The sequence below is a fragment of the Notamacropus eugenii genome, chromosome 6, assembly GCF_028372415.1.
Source record: "Notamacropus eugenii isolate mMacEug1 chromosome 6, mMacEug1.pri_v2, whole genome shotgun sequence".
NCBI lineage: Eukaryota > Metazoa > Chordata > Mammalia > Diprotodontia > Macropodidae > Notamacropus > Notamacropus eugenii.
Window position 1 is genome coordinate 340,218,133 of NC_092877.1, and position 15,973 is coordinate 340,234,105.

The 15,973-nt window shown below is 39.3% G+C and overlaps 2 protein-coding genes across 22 annotated transcripts in view; one reads left to right on the top strand and one right to left on the bottom strand.

Annotated features, from left to right (window-relative positions):
• The window catches only part of MED12L (mediator complex subunit 12L), a 603,739-nt gene that overhangs the window by 363,147 nt on the left and 224,619 nt on the right, over positions 1-15,973 (top strand). The gene's annotated exons all lie outside the window — the stretch shown is intronic.
• Positions 1-15,973, bottom strand: part of P2RY14 (purinergic receptor P2Y14) — a 49,213-nt gene that overhangs the window by 3,694 nt on the left and 29,546 nt on the right. For 2 of the 6 annotated variants that reach the window (XM_072618336.1, XM_072618332.1), the window contains exons 2-4: positions 5,133-5,233; positions 2,285-2,566; positions 57-115 (exon numbers count right to left, since the gene is read on the bottom strand). The gene's annotated coding sequence lies outside the window, so the exon portion shown is untranslated. The remainder of the gene's footprint in view (positions 1-56; positions 116-2,284; positions 2,567-5,132; positions 5,234-15,973) is intronic. The other 4 variants (XM_072618334.1, XM_072618331.1, XM_072618333.1 and 1 more) reach the window with 3 other exon arrangements.

Consider the following 15,973-nt stretch of genomic DNA (forward strand, 5'->3'; position numbering starts at 1 on the left):
CCTGTAAGGTCTTCCGTTAGTAGAAAAAATATTTAGTAGAAATAGTTAGAACAGACCTCAAAGATCTCACTTGGAAGTTAGACACCCTGCTTTGGATGGCTTTGGGAGTTCTCTCCTATAAAGACAGAAGACAGGAAAAGTGAGCACCCTTAAAGCCATGTGATTTGGAGTGGGTCACCTAAACTCCTTGGGCAAGTCATAAAACTGCATTTGAAAGATGTGGTGGTTGGCCTAGATGTTCCTCTGCTTCTGATAATCTATGACTAACATTCAGGATAAGGATGTTAGAGGGTTGGAAGGAGCTGAGTACCTTGGATGTAAAAATGGGGAGAGGAGAGTTTCCCTAAAACACTGGATGGTGTCATGGTTGAAATTTAACGAAATGGTAAACTAAGGCAGATCTCTGAGCAAGATAACATTTATTAGCAGTAGCATACTGCCTGTCAATAAATGGCCAGCGGCTTGCCTCCATTAATGCCAAAGACCCTGAGCCAAAGGACAGTTTGCCTTATATAGGTTTTGAGGAGTACAGGACCAAGAGCAGAACAAGGTAGATGACATCATGGAGTTAAAGGCTACATGACTGGTTACCGAGCTAAGACACAGGGAACAACATGATTGGTTGGAAATTTGGTAATGGGGACTAGCCAGGACCCCTCCTTCTTCTCCCGTGGGAAATGTTCATGGTTTGAGTCCAGATGTGAGATTGCCCAGACTTTGGAGAGCAAAGCAGACATCCTTGAAGGGCAGCTTGGTGGTGTAAATATATTAGGCCCAACTCGCTTTCTGTTCACAAGCATTCTTCAAGGTCAGTTAAATTCCTTGAGGCAAGAAAGCTGGGTTTTTAGACTTAACCCATTACAGGCCAGCTGAATTCTAAGCTAAGTTCAGAGACAAAGAACTTAAGCTATTGCTTTGCAGAGGATCCAGTCTATAATAAATTAAATTGAATAAATTAGATAATTAAACAGCATGCCAGTAGTTTAAGTTGAAGTACAAGTCTCAATTGCTCTCGTTACTTAAATTATTTTTTTAAAATAGTAAATGCTAGAAAAGGGAGTGGGAAGGGTTCATTGGAGGCCAAGGTCCCAGGGGGTCCTTTCTGAAATAGGATGATGATGACGGTAATAACTAACATTTCTATGAAACTTACTATGTACCAGGCAAGTCCTTTATAGTTACCTCATTTGATCCTTAAAATAATTTAGGGAAGTAGGTGCTATTATCATCCCCATTTTACAGATGAGGAAAGTGAGGCCAACAGAGGGTGAGTAACTTGTCCAAGACCACTTGGCTGCTACTAAGTGTCTGAATTTTAATTGAAGTGAATTTGAATTCATCTTCCTGACTCTAGACCCAGCATTCTGTGCTAAGACTTTACATATTTTATTATATAGGATCTCCGACTGGCCATGTTTCTCAAGTCCACAACTCAGCATGATAAGAAAACATAGAGAGGGAATTTTCATCAACTGATTATTTCTTACATCAATTACATTCCAGTTTCAGTCCCCATTATCTTTTCACTTTTCTGTGTACCTGGCAGTGTGCTAAGCAATAATGATTATGGTGCTTAAAAAGTAAAAATTCTGAGCCCCTCCTGAGTTTGTTTTTTGTGTTTAAAAATATTCTGTTTGCTTTAGTGGTTTTGGGAAGGGTGGAGGAGGAAGCACAGTGGGCATGTGTTTAAATTTTCAGGTGGCCGAAGTCGTTGTAATGCTTTCCAGAGGGCCCACTGAATCAAAGATGAGTGGGGGTGAAAAGAGAAAGAAAAACTACAAATCATTATTGAAACCTCATAGGCAAGGTGGGAGATAGTGTACGACAGTCCAGAGGGTTAAAAAGTGGAAAGCATTTGGGGCTAGAGGACCTGGATTCCAATTCTGAGTCAGGCACTCCCTATGTGACTTTGGGCCAGCCATTTGAGTGATTGGTTTCCTCAACTGTAAAATGGTGGGGTTGGGCCCTCTAGATAACTTTTGAAGGTCCCTTCCAGCTGTAGGTCTATGGTCCTTCAAGTATGACCTTGGGCAAGTCACTTAACCCCAATTGCCTCATCCTGGGTCATCTCCAGTCATCCTGAGGAATATCTGGTCACTGGATTCAGATGGCTCTGGAGGAGAAGTGAGGCTGGTGACCTGCACAGCCCTCCCTCACTCAAAACAAAGTCAAGTGCAAGTCATGTCATCATTTCTCTGATGGCATGGTATTCTTTGGCAATGAAGGACGAACACACACATGCGCACACATACACACACACACAGGAACTAAAGGATGGTGTCACCTGTTTGCTCAAAGGGAATAGTGAGGACTGGAAATTGGGACTTATTGGATGATTCAGATGAAGTCATGTGGCCTTACTCTTGTCCAGGCCTACACAGCCTGCAGTGGGGGCTGCTTGGGCACATCAAAGAATTTCAGGTGGCCTTCAAAAAATGGAGCCTTTGCATGGAGCGGAAATCCTTTGGCATGTGGCAGACTTGCTCACAGGCTGTAAGTGGCCCGAGGGCTGCGGGTTGTGCAGGCCTACTGTACTCCTTCAGAGCTACCTCAAGGCTCCACATCACTTTGGAAAAAGAAAAACAGACAGGCCAACCATAAGGAAGTACATGCAATTGTAACAATTTTAAATTTAATTTAAGGCAACTGCTTTGTGGTTTTTATATAATAGAATAAGTTGTACCTCACCTATTTGGAAATAACTTGGCAGTGTTCCATATAATTGAGGTTGCCAGATAAAAACCAGGAAGGAAGCATGTGAGTAGTCAAATCAATGCCACACTAAAGGCTGGGTATTTCACTCACAGGTGAATCCCCATCTCTACATACTTTTAAGAGAAAAAATACTGTGATTAACAAGTTGGTAATCTTCAATTGCCAGAGATTTCAATTAGATGGAAGCCCTTATTCCCTAACAGTGCCAGATAAATTCAATTCATTGAACATTTATTTATTCAGCGCCTTCTGATGAGATGCTGATAAGGGCATCTAGGTGGCAAAGTAGACAGAGCCGTGGGCCTGAAGTCCAGATTTAGCTGAGTCCAAAGCTGGCCTCAGATACTATCTGTGTGACCCCGGGCAAGTCACTTAACCCTGTTTGCTTTGGTATCTTCATCTGTAAAATGAGCTGGAGAAGGAAAAGGCAAACGACCCTAGAGTCTTTGCCACAAAACCCTCAAACTGGGTCATGAACAGTCAGATAGGACTGAAAATGACTGACCAGCAAAAAGTCAGATGATAGTATGTATCTCCCAAGATTGTTGTAAGGATAAAAGGAGAAGCTTTTTGTAGAGTGCTTTGCAAAACTTTAAAGAACTGTGTAAATGTTAGCTATTATTATTATTAATTATTATTAATACTACTGCTGTGCTTTTCTGGACAATTTAACACTTTCTTATACTTAGTTTAGTGTTAGAAAAATCTTTCTTGAAGGATATTTTTTCCTGAAGGGGAATATAGGGCAATGAGGTCCTACGCTTTTAGTATTTATGGCTAAACCTTAGCACAGTGCCTGGCACATGGCAGTGTGGTCAGGGGATAGGGGTTAAGGCTACAACCTGTGATTTCATTGATATAGGGAACTCTCAGATGGGGAAACTCTCTCTACCAATGTAGGTCATTCCTTTCTCAGCAATACAGAGTCTTAGGGGGTGAGCCTACATCCTGGTAAGATCCTCCTAAACCCTGCTTTAAGGACAACACATGAACACACTTGTGGCATCTTTGGGCATTTCCTTTGCTTGGCTTTTTGGAAAGCCAAACCACAAGTGGAGAAAAACAGCCTGATCTCAATGCTAAGTCCGTTATTTTTGGGATGCAAGTTAAAAACCTTTTACTTTTTTTCCAATCATTGAAATTTCCCATTTCACTTCAGTTTTTTCTTCTTTGGAAGCTTCTAGTTGATAAGGGACTGTAGGAGGCATTACATTCAAGGAAGTTTCTGTTCTCATCAGTAGTGGTGGTTCCCATTCAGGACTACCCATCATGCAAAGGCAGTGTGATGCTGTGAAAAGGACAGCTGACTTGGGAGTAGGAAGACCTGGGTTCAAATCTCACCTGCAATGCTTACTTTGTCACTTTGGGCAGGTCACATCAGTCACCTAATCTTTAAAATGAGTGGGTTGACCTAGATGGATTCTGAGGTCCACTTCCAGATAGGATCCTCTGGCTGTCTCCATAAGTTTGCCACAGGGGCTCCATCCAGTATGATGGGGGCCTGCCTAGATTTTTCCTGTGACATGAGGTTATCAGCAGGACTGAGAGGCTTACAGTGGTTAGCCCAATATCTTACTACATGATCAGGTTATCTTTCATACTGGCTTACCCCCCCCCCCCCCCTCAGCACCTTCAAATGGCTCTCATTTAAAGTCTTGTCAATAATAAGCATATTTGTAGGGTGACATGATAAATGGGACTCTGAATTTAGAGTCAAAATACCTGAGCTCTAATGTGTCCTCAGCCGCTTAATAGATGTGTAACTCTGATGTCACTTCACCTCTGTTTGCCCCAGTTTTCTCATCTGTAAAACTGGGATAGCAACAGTACCTATTTATAGGGTTATTTTATCAAATAAGATAACATATTTGAAGTGCTTTGGAAATGTTAAAGCGCTACATACATACTAGCTGATATTAATAATATAGCCATAGTGTTATTACTACTGTGCCATTTTGTTATTAATGTAATAACCATAAATCCTGCATTAGGCTTGTAGTAACAGTATAACTGTAGACATGACTTTTCAGTTCTCAATTTTATCTGGAAGAGGGGAATGATAATACTTATCTCAGCACTTGGTAGGTGCTTAATGTTTGTTGATCGATGTAGTAAGCCAAGAAGAATACTTTACAAACCTAAAAGGACAGCATAAATGTGTACAATTGTTATCCCACTATAGGATTATAGAACTGGAAGGGACCATTGGAGGTCATTGTAGTCTAACCTCTTCATTAATGAAGAAACTGAGGCAGAGAGAGGAGAATGGACTTTGCCCATAATCACGCACATGACAAATAGGTCTTTTAGCTCCCAATCCAGTGTTATTTTCAGTTTACCATGCCACTGGCTATTTGGAATTGTATTTTTTTTTTCCAGTTGTGTACACAGCTACTGTAATCACTTCAGTTTCTTACTTTTCATCCACCTTGGCTAGTGAGAGATGATCTTCATTAGAATATCCTAGCCTTATGACTCCTTTGTATCTTCAGGTGGTCAAAAGCCTTCTTTGAGAACCCTGCATATGAAGAGATATATGCATTAAATTACATGAGGATCAAGTAATTTTAGGTAAAATATGCATGCGACTGCCATGTGCTCCTTTGTCCAAACCTTTTTGCTGGGTGGATTCTCTGTGACTATACTTAATGCTGTCATTAGTGCTCTTGTGGGTTGGTTAATTGCTGGTAGTTATTTCGCCTCTTATTGGCTATATTAATGTGTTGGTCTCTTTAGAATGTATATTTCTCTGGGTCTCAGGTTCTGGAAAGAGAGTGAGTGGTTTGGCTTGCGTGTCATTGGTGGGGCTAATGCTCTATAATTTGGGTGGGATTTTTGTTGTGAGCTCTTAAATTCTTAAATTAAGGCATTGAGTTACTTTGTTTTCTTGTATATTATTTTAATACTAAATCCTGGTATGATTTGGTCAGTTAAATCTGGTATGTGTCCTTTGCAAAAATAATGCTTTAAAGTACCCATTGTAATAATAATAGTGTAAATTTGGCAGAAAGTTTACTAGGTACAAATCCAGGTTCAGTTGCTGGTTGGCAGCTAATCCAGGACTAGATGGTATCTGACAGACCATCCATAGGTGAAGTTTGACTCCATATTGTGATAAGAATAAGTCATGTGCAGAGTTGGAAAAAAAAAAATCCATGAGCTCTCCCTTTGATGTGGTCATCGCTGGGTGTCAGAACACATCTTTTCCCAAATATCTGTTATATATTTCTAGGTAACATATTTACCTGTTTAGAAATGTTGCAAAGTGCTATGTTAAGAATTAAAAATGGCATATGAGATGGCTCTCTCAGAGAGGGAGAGGGGGAAAAAGAGCTGGGGGGAATTTTGGTGATATTTTTTAAAAAAACCAAATAATTATTCATAAAAACTAATAACAAATTTTTATAAAAAGAATAAAAAAAATTTTCTGCATATTAAGCTAATCCCATTCATCTCACATTTGAAACACTGAATTCATGGTGTTGTTTGTTTCTAAAATGCTGTACTCTCCTTTCCCAGACTTTAGACAATCTTGTGTGCATCCAGTTCTAAAATGGGAGAGCAGGCTTTTTTTCCTCAGGTCTTATTTCTTCCAGGATGTGTTGGAATATGTGTTGTCTCCTCCCTCCCCCTGCTCCAGAGTCTCCTGGGACCTTGGTATTTTGACTCTACTTCCTCATAGTTCGGACAATAGATTTTAAGGACTAACATGTGCTTAGTTTTCTTTTGTTGTCATTTTCAGTCTTATCTGACTGTTTTTGACCTCCTTTGGAATTTTCTTGCCAAAGTCACTGGGGGGGGGTTGTCATTTCTTTCTGAAGCTTATTTTACAGATGAGAAAAGTGAGGCAAACAGTTATATGACTTGCCCAGAGTTACACAGCTTGTAAGTGTCTGAGGCCAGATTTGAACTCAGATCTTCCTGACTTCAGGGGTAGTTCTTTATCTAATGTAACACCTAGCTAGCTGCCTACTCTCCTGATATTATTGGTTACTTTAAGAAGTTTGGACAAACAACCGATAGACTACTGAACCTGGAATCAGAAAGACCTGAGTTGAAATACAACCTCAGACCCAGTGCTTTATCCACTTAGATGCTCTGGCTTAATTTCCTATAAACCTTTAATCAGAACTATTAACAAAGAGTAAACTTAATAGATGGGAAGGCACTGTCATACCTTCTCCTTCCAAGTGGCTGTTCTAAGAAATCATACGAATGGTGGGTGGAAAGTTACACCCATATAACCTACCTCTGGTTTTGTCAGCCTTTTAATGAAACCCCTTGTGGTGTAAGTCAGGCCTAGTCCTTGCTGTTAAGGAGCTTGTGGGCTAATGGGGAAATCACGTGGAGGTGATCAGCCTCGGGGAGGCACTAGCATTAAGTGGGACCTGAAGGAAGCCACAGAAGGCAGGAGATGAAGAGAAAGGAAGAGAAATGCCCTCACATGTAGATAAGAAGACAGGAAAGATGAGCAGGTAACGAAGGGCTTTGAAGACAAGCAGGGGAGACAACAGGGAGCCATGGGAGATCATTAAAGGTGTGTGTGTGTGTGTGTGTGTGTGTGTGTGTGTGTGTGTGTGTGTGTGTGTGTGTGTGTGTGTGTGTGTGTGTGTGTGTGTGTGTATGTGTGTGCACGCGCGCGCGCGCGCGACGTTGTTAGACCTGCCCTTTTTAAGAAGCTTTATCTGACTGTGGAGTGGAGGATGGATTGTAGTGGGGAAAAACTTGAGGCAACTACAAGGCTACAGCAATAGTCCAGGGATAATGAGAGATGAGTGCCTACTACAGCATGGTGATAGGATCAAAGGACAGAAGAGGGCATATGCAAGAAACATTTTGAATAGAGAAAAGACATGACTTGGTCAAAAAAAATTGGCTATGTGGCATGAAATTGAAGATGACACCAACATTGCGAGTCATTTTGAGACTGAGAGAATGGTCTTGCCCTTGAGAGTAATAGGAAGACTAGGAAGAGGGGAGTTTTGGAGGGGAAAGAAAATTCAGTTTTAGATATGTTGAGTTTAAAGTCACTACAGGTGTGAATTCTTGGGTTTGGGAGGTAGTCAGTGTGGGTTTTCCCTGTCATACAGATGAGGAAACGTAATTTTGAAGAATTAAAGATATTGGCTGATAGTCATATGTTGAGTGTCAGGGAACTAAAAGATCCTTGACCATGATTTATAGTGACTCAGTCTTCATTAGCCTTACACCTGGAATTGTTGGTATTTGGTTTTCCCCCTAACAGGAACGATGGTTTTGTACTGGCTCCCCAGGGTACTTGTGAGACAATTGACTGAATGCCAGGAGTAGCTTTCATAATGATGGCACCAGAAAACACTTCAGAATACCTTATCTTTCCCCCTAAACCTCTATTCCCCTGTTAACTTCTCTGTTTTTATCAAGGGCTATACCATTCTCCTGGCCTCTCCGGTTCCCAACCTTGGAGTCGTCTCCCATATCCAAGATGTTGCCAATTCCCCTCAGTTTAACCTTTGCACTGTCCTTCTTCCCCTTTGACACGACCTCCATCCTGGTGCAGGCCCTCATCATTTTATGGCAGGATTATTGCAATAACTGTCAGTGGATCTTCTTGCCTCAGGTGTCTCCCCACTCCAGTCCATCCTCACTTCACCCTCTAAAGTGATTTTCCTAAAGCACAGGTCCAATCATCTCACCCCCTTACTCAACAATCTCCAATTGCTTCCTGTTGCCTCCAAAAGCAAATACTAAATCATCTGCTTGGTATTTCAAGCCCTTTCCAACCTAGCGCCCTCCAATCTACTTAGTCTTCTTATACCTTTCCTCCTCAAAGGGCCTCTTTGATCCAGTGATACTTGGCCTCCTGGCTGTTCCACAAATAAGACACTCCAACTGTCAGCTCTGGGTATTTTCTCCGGCTCTCCCCCCTCATCTCCTTCTCCTGGCTTCTCTGGATGCCTGGAGCCTTTCCCAACCCCTCTTAATTCCTGTGTCTTGCCTCTGTTAATTATTTTCTGTCTGTTCTATAGATAGCTTGTTTGCATATATTTGTTTGCAATGCTGCCTCCCCTGTTAGATTATGAGACTCTTGAAGGGAGGGACTGTCTTTTGCCTCTTTTGTACCTGACACATAGTAGGTGCTTAATAGATGTTTACTGACTCCCTGACTGTTAGTGGCCTAGAGAAACAGTGTGTATAGTGGAGGGGGCTCTGGAAGTGGAGTGAGAAAATCTAGGTTAACTATGGACTATCAGAGCCCATTTCAGGCATTTATCCTGGGTTAACTGCTTAACTTTTCTCTCAACCTCAGTTCCTTTATCTGTAAAATGGGGGACTGGACCAAATGATCAAGAAGCTCTCTTCCATCTCTTAATATATCTGTGATTCCTATAATCAATTTTAGAATCAAACCTTTACCTGCATTATTAATGAAGGGAAGTAAGGTAATCTTTGTGAATAAAATATGAATGAGGGAAGAGGAAGGAGCATTTATTGAGTGCTACTATATGCCAAACTCTTTGCTAAGCATTTCAAAAATATTATTCCAAGTGATCCTCACAACAACCCTGAAAGATAAGTGCTATTATGATCCCCATTTTACAGTTGAGGAAACTGAGGGAGACATAGGTTAAGTGACCTGCTTAGGGTCACACAGCTAGTAAGTATCTAAGGTCAGATATAGACTCAAGTCTTCTTGACTCTAGACCCAGTGGTCCATCTACTGCGTCACCTAGCTATTATAAGGGCATGTTTTTGTATCCTGCAGGAATAAATAATTTGGTTTTTCCCCCTCAGGAAAGGAAGTAAATGCTCCTGGGAACCACAGCCATCCTTGACACATCTCGACTCTTTGCTTCTAAGTATCTTGTTTGACATTAATTCTGAATTCCCAGGTCTTTATCACCGTCGTGCTTGGTGAGCACAGAATGCAGTATTCACTATAGAGGATACTGGGAAAGTTTCTAAAATTGGCGTGACTGCTATCAATGTCACGATGCTGCATTGTTGTCTTGTCAAGGCTGGTGGGGATCAACGGAGCCAGAATGATGATGGTAATAAAGAATAAAGGCCAGAGCCTCAAATTAGAGAAGGACAAATAACTAGAAGAAATAAGGAACAGGAAACTGCATGGGAACAGAGAAAAACAGAGTTATCTCTTCCTGATGTCCAAGTTATTATGGTTTTAGAAAAAGTGGATATTTTGGGGACTTGGGAGATAAACATGTTCCCATGTGTTGTTGACCTTGTTTTTTCTCTGTGTTTTTCCATTTTTGTAATAAAAATTTTAGGCAGATTCCCAAATTGATAAATAGTCAAAGTATATGAATGGGCAATTTTAGAAAGAAAGAAGGGAAGGAAGGAAGAAAGAGAAGGAAAGAGAAAGAGGGAAAGAAGAAAAGAAATCAAGCAGTTAACTACCATGTAAAAAATGTTCCAGATAATTAGGGAAGTACAAATTAAAGGAACTCTGAGGTTGCATCTCACACCCATCTTATTGACAAAGATGACAGCAAGGAAAGTGACAAATGCTGGTGGGTTATGAAAAAACAGACCCGTTAACTCAGTTCTATTGCTGGTGCAACTGTGAATTTTTCTAGCCATTTAAAACTAACCACCACCCCCCCACCCCCCCAAAAGTAACTCAACTGTGCTTAGGCTTTAACTCTATGAGACTGTTGGTTGGCCTATACCCCACCCAAAGAGATCAAAGAGAGAGGAAACCATAGGTGAAAAAATATTGGTAGCAGCCCTTTTTGTGGCCGAGAAGAACTGACAAACAAGGGGATGGCCATGAGTTAAGGAATTGGTGAATACAGTGATGGCATTTGAATATAATATATGATTTATGCCTTAAATGATAAAAGGGATTGTTTCACAGAAACTTGGGAAGACTTTCATGAACTGATACAGAGCGAAGTTAGCAGAACAAGGGGGGGGACAGTTCATACAATAAAACTGGAAAAACAAACATGATTATAGAAGATTGATTAGTATGGATGGACTCAGGGTGCAGGCTGAGACATAGATTTTCGAGATAGCCAATGTGGAAATTATTTTTTTGTTTTACTCAGTATATTTGTTTAAAATTTTCTTCTTTTTTTAGTGGGGAAAAGAAAAAGAGAGAGGGACAGAAGAAACTGATGCTTATTGATAAAAAAGAAATGTCAAGAAAAAATTAGGTGAGGCATCTAGGTAGTAGAGTTGGTAAGAGAGTTGGAAGATCTGAGTTGAAATCTGGCCTCAGAAGCTTACTAGTTGTGTGACTGGGCAAATCACTTAACCTTTCTCATACTCAGTTTTCTCAGTTGTATAATGGAGCTAATAATAGCACCTATCTCCTCGGGTAGTTGTGAGGATCAAATGAGATGTGCGTTTTGCTGTATGAATGAGAGTTTTTTATTAACCAGCATCCTCAGTGAAAAGGCAGTTTGTCCTAGAGAATGTTTAGATAGACTTAGATTCTTTTTTTTTTGCAAGTGCCTTACATATAATCAGTTTTATAATGAGCTTAAAAAACAGCAGGGTTGGGTCTGGACCCATTTTTCTTAGAGTGATTGTGAACCTTATGAAGAGTGAGAGCTGCGGGCAGCATATTTCCTGAACCTATGATGGTATTTCCTCTTGGTCTGTTAATTGTTGATGTCTCAGTCAGCATGATTCTGCTTGGCAACAGAGAGAGCCCTTCAGGAAGCTGGCAAAGTGTCTTGTAAAGGTACACTATACAACCTCAGAAAGATTTTTTATAACATCCCAAGTAGTGTGTCTTTGGGGATTGGTTAAATGATGAACCTAACCTTTTTAGAGCTCTTCTCTTTCTTTCACAACTACCTCACAAATAAAGAATTTGAAGAAAACAATGGGTAATGTTTTGTATTTATGTCAACTTCCCCACTACTACTTAAACTATGTTTTTCTGAATCCAATCCTTGTGCTCTTGTGTATAATGAAAGTTGTGGAAACTGAGGATAGAGCCAGGGAGGGAGAGAATCCAGGAAGTTTCTTGGGCTCTCCCCAGTTTCCCTAAGAACCAATGTTAAATCAAGCCTCTAAACAGATATTGGAGTGGCAAGACCCACAAAAAGAGGGAGTGAAACAATTTTCCAGCTTAAGATAACTTGGAAGGACTTCAGGAAAAGTCTCTCTCACTTGGATAAAAGGGGAGCACAACCCAGTGCAGAAGTATCCAGGCAAGCCAGCAGGAGGTTCTTAGCCACAGCACAGATGAGCAATGGAGGCCTCTGAGTCCTGGCTCAGCAGACCACCAGTGAGGCTTCCAACCTCAGCACAGAAGGCAAACTGTTAGACCCAGAACCCCAACACAACAGGCGTGACTAGGCCAGGCCACCCCAGCACAGTGGGCAAGCCAAGAGATCTGGAGGCCTCTGATGCAGAAAGCCAGTGGCCAGGCCTGTGGCTCCCAGCACAAGAAGCTTGTGCCCCCTGTGTCCCAGAAACAGAGCTCAACTTTAAAAGTCATGAAATAGACTTTTAAAATGAGCAAAAAACCCACACAGAAGAACCCTAATAATTGAAAGCTACTATGGCAACAGGGAAGATCAAATCACAGTCTCAGAAGAGGACAACAATGTCACAATGCCTACATGTGAAGCCTCAAAGGGTAATATGAATTGGTCTCCAGCCCAAAAAGCCTTCTTGGAAGAGCTTAAAAAGAATTTTAAAAATCAAATAAGAGACATAGAAGAAAAATTGGGAAAAGAAATGGGAGTTATGCAGGAAACAATCAAGAGCTTGGAAAAGGAAGGACAAAAATTGACTGAAGAAAACAATTCCTTAAAAAATACAATTGGCCAAATTGGATAAAAAATCCACTGAAAAAAATAACTCCTTAAAAAGCAGAATTGGTCAAATGGAAAAGGAAGTACAAAAGCTAACTGAACATAATAATTCCTTAAAAATTAGAATTGGGCAAGTGAAAGTTAATTACTCTGGGAGACATGAAGAATTAGTCAAAATCAAAAAGAATGAAAAAAATAGAAGAAATTGTAGAATACCTCACTGGAAAAACAACTGACCTGGAAAATAGATCCAGGAAAGATAATTTAAGAATTAGTGAACTACCTATAAGCCATTATCAAGAAAAGAGCCTGGACAGCCTTTTACAAGAAATTATCAAGGTAAAATACCCAGATTTTCTAGAACCAGAGGGTAAAATAGTCATTCAAAGAATCTACCAATCACCTCCTGAAAGAGATCCAAAAATGAAAACTCCCAGGAATATGGTAGCCAAATTCTAGGACTGTCAGGTTAAGCAGAAAGTACCGCAAGCAGTCGGATAGAAGCAATTCAGATATCAAGGAGCCACATTCAGAATTACAACAGGAGTTAGCAGTTTCTACTTTAAAGGAACTGAGGGCTTAAACTATGATATTCTGGAAGGCAAAGGAGTTTGGATTGCAACCAAGAATCAATGACCCAGCAAAACTGAGCATAATCTTTCAGGGAAAAAGATGGACATTCAGTGAAATAGTGGACTTTCAAACTTTCCTGATGAAAAGACCAGGGCTGAATAGAAAATTTGATCTTCAAATACAAGACTCAAGAGAAACATAAAAGGTAGATAGGAAAGAAAAAAAAACAAAACATGTTAATCAATAAGGTTAAACTGCTTAAATCCCTACATGGGAAGATGATACTTGTAACTCTTGAGAAAGTATATGTCTATTCCAGCAGCTAGGAGTATAGCAGATGTGGGTGTAAGTTGACTTTGTGATGATATAAAAGAATTAAGGGGTAAAAAAAGATTGTACAAGGAGAAGATTGGAAAGCAGGTTGCAGAATAGGGTAAATTACATCTTATGAAGAGGTGCAAAAGACCTATTATAGAAGAGGGAAAGAAGGGGGGGGGGTGAGCATTGTTTGAAACTTACTCTCATCTGATTTGACTCAGAGAGGGAATAACATACATACTCACTTGGGTATAGAAATTTCTTACCCTATAGGGAAGTAGGAGCGGGGAGAGGAAAGAAAAGGGGGTGGGGACTGAGAGAAGGGAAGATAGAAGGCAAGGCAGAAGTAGGATAGGGAAGGGGAAAGAAAAGCAAGAGCTGATAGAAGGGAGGGCAGATTGAGGTAGGTGGTAGTCAGAAGCAAAATACTAGTGAGGAGGGGCAGAGTGAAAAGAGAGAAAAAAATATAAACAGGGAAAAATAGGACAGAGAGAAATACACAGTTTGTAACCATAACTGTGTATGTGAATGGGATGAATTCTCCCATAAGATAGAAATGGATAGCAGAATGGATTAAAAACCAGAATTCAATAATATATTGTTTATGAAGCATCATATACGAAGCACAGAGATAGACAGAGTAAAGGTGAAAGGCTGGGACAAAATATATTATGCTTCAGCTGAAGTTAGAAAAAAGAAAAAGCAGGGGTACCAATCTTGATCCTAGAGAAAGCAAAAATAAATCTAATTAAAAGAGAGATGGAAGGAAACTACACCCTGCTAAAAGTTTACCATAGACAATGAAGTAATATCAGTACTAAATGTATATGCACACAGTGGTATAGTATCCAAATTATTAGAGAAGTTAAGTGAGTTATAGGAAGGTAGACAGCAAAACTATACTAGTGGGAAACCTTAAGCTCTCCTTCTCTGAACTAGATAAATCTAACTACAAAATAAACAAGAAGTTAAGGAGGTGAATAGAATTTTAGAAAAGTTAGATATGATAGACCTCTGGAGAAAATTGGATGGGAATAGAAAAGAATATACCTTTTTTTTTCAGCAATATATAGCTTTGACTCACAATGCAGAAAGGCAGAAATATTAAATGCATCCTTTTTAGATTATGATGTAGTAAAAATTACACGTAATAAAGGGCCATGAAGAAATAGAGTAAAAATCAATTGGAAACTGAATAATCTAATCCTAAAGAATAAGTGGGTCAAACAGCAAATAATAGAAATAATAATTTCATCAAAGAGAATGATGAGACACCATACCAAAATTTATGGAATACAGCCAAGGTGGTTCTTAAGGGAAATTTTATTTCTCTAAATACTTACATGAATAAAATAGAGAAAGAGCAGATCAGTGAATTGGATATGCAACTAAAACAAACTAGAAAAAGAAGAAATTAAAAATCTCTAATTAAATACCAAATTAGAAATTCTGGAAATTAAAGGAAGGATGAATAAAATTGAAAATAAGAAAACTATTGAACTGGTACTGGTTTTAGGAAAAAAGCAATAAAACTGATAAAACCTTTGATTAATTTGACTAAAACTAGAAAGAAGAAAACCATGTTATCGGTATCAAAAATTCACCAATGAAGAGGAAATTAAAGCAATAATTAGGAGCTATTTCGCCCAATTGTATGCCAATAAATTTGACAATCTACATGAAATGGATGAACATTAAAAAAAAAATTTAATTGCCTAAATCAACAGTAGAGAAAATAAAATACTTAATCACATTTTAAAGTAAGAAGAAGCCATCAGTGAACTCCCTAAGGAAAAATCTCCAGGGACAGATGGATTTACAAGTGAATTCTAACAAACACTTAAAGAACAATTGATTTTAATAGTATGTATGTGTGTATATATACATATATATGTATGTATATATAAACTATATGGAAAAGTAGGTGAAGAAGGAGTCCTACCAAATTTCTTTTATGATACAAATATGGTACCTAAATCAAAACAGAGAAAGAAAATTATAGGCCAATTTTCCTAATGAATATTGATGCAAAAATTTTAAGTAAAAAAGTAGCAAAGAAATTACAGCATTTTATCACCAGGATAATACACTATGACCAGGTGAGATTTATACCAGGAATACAGGACAGGTTCAATATTAGGAAAGCTATCAGCATAATCAACCATATCAATAAAAAAACTAACAGAAATCATACGATTATCTCAACAGATGTGGAAAAAGCTTGTGACAAAATACAACACCTATTCATAGAGAACAAAATGGAGTTTTCCTTAAGATGATAAGTACTATCTGTCTAACTCCATCAGCAACAGGGATAAGCTAGAAGCTTGCCTAGAAATATCAGGGGTGAAACAAGGATGTCCATTGTCCCCACTATTATTCAGTATGGTTCCAGTGATGTTAGCTTTAGCAATAAGAGAAGGAAAGAACCTGAAGGAATAATAATCAGCAATGAGTAAACAAAGCTATCAGTCTTTGCAGATGACATGATGGTATACTTAGAGAATCCTAGAGAATCAACTAAAAAACTACTTGAAATTGTTAACAATTTTAGCAAAGTTTCAAGGAAGTAAAATAAACCCACATAAACA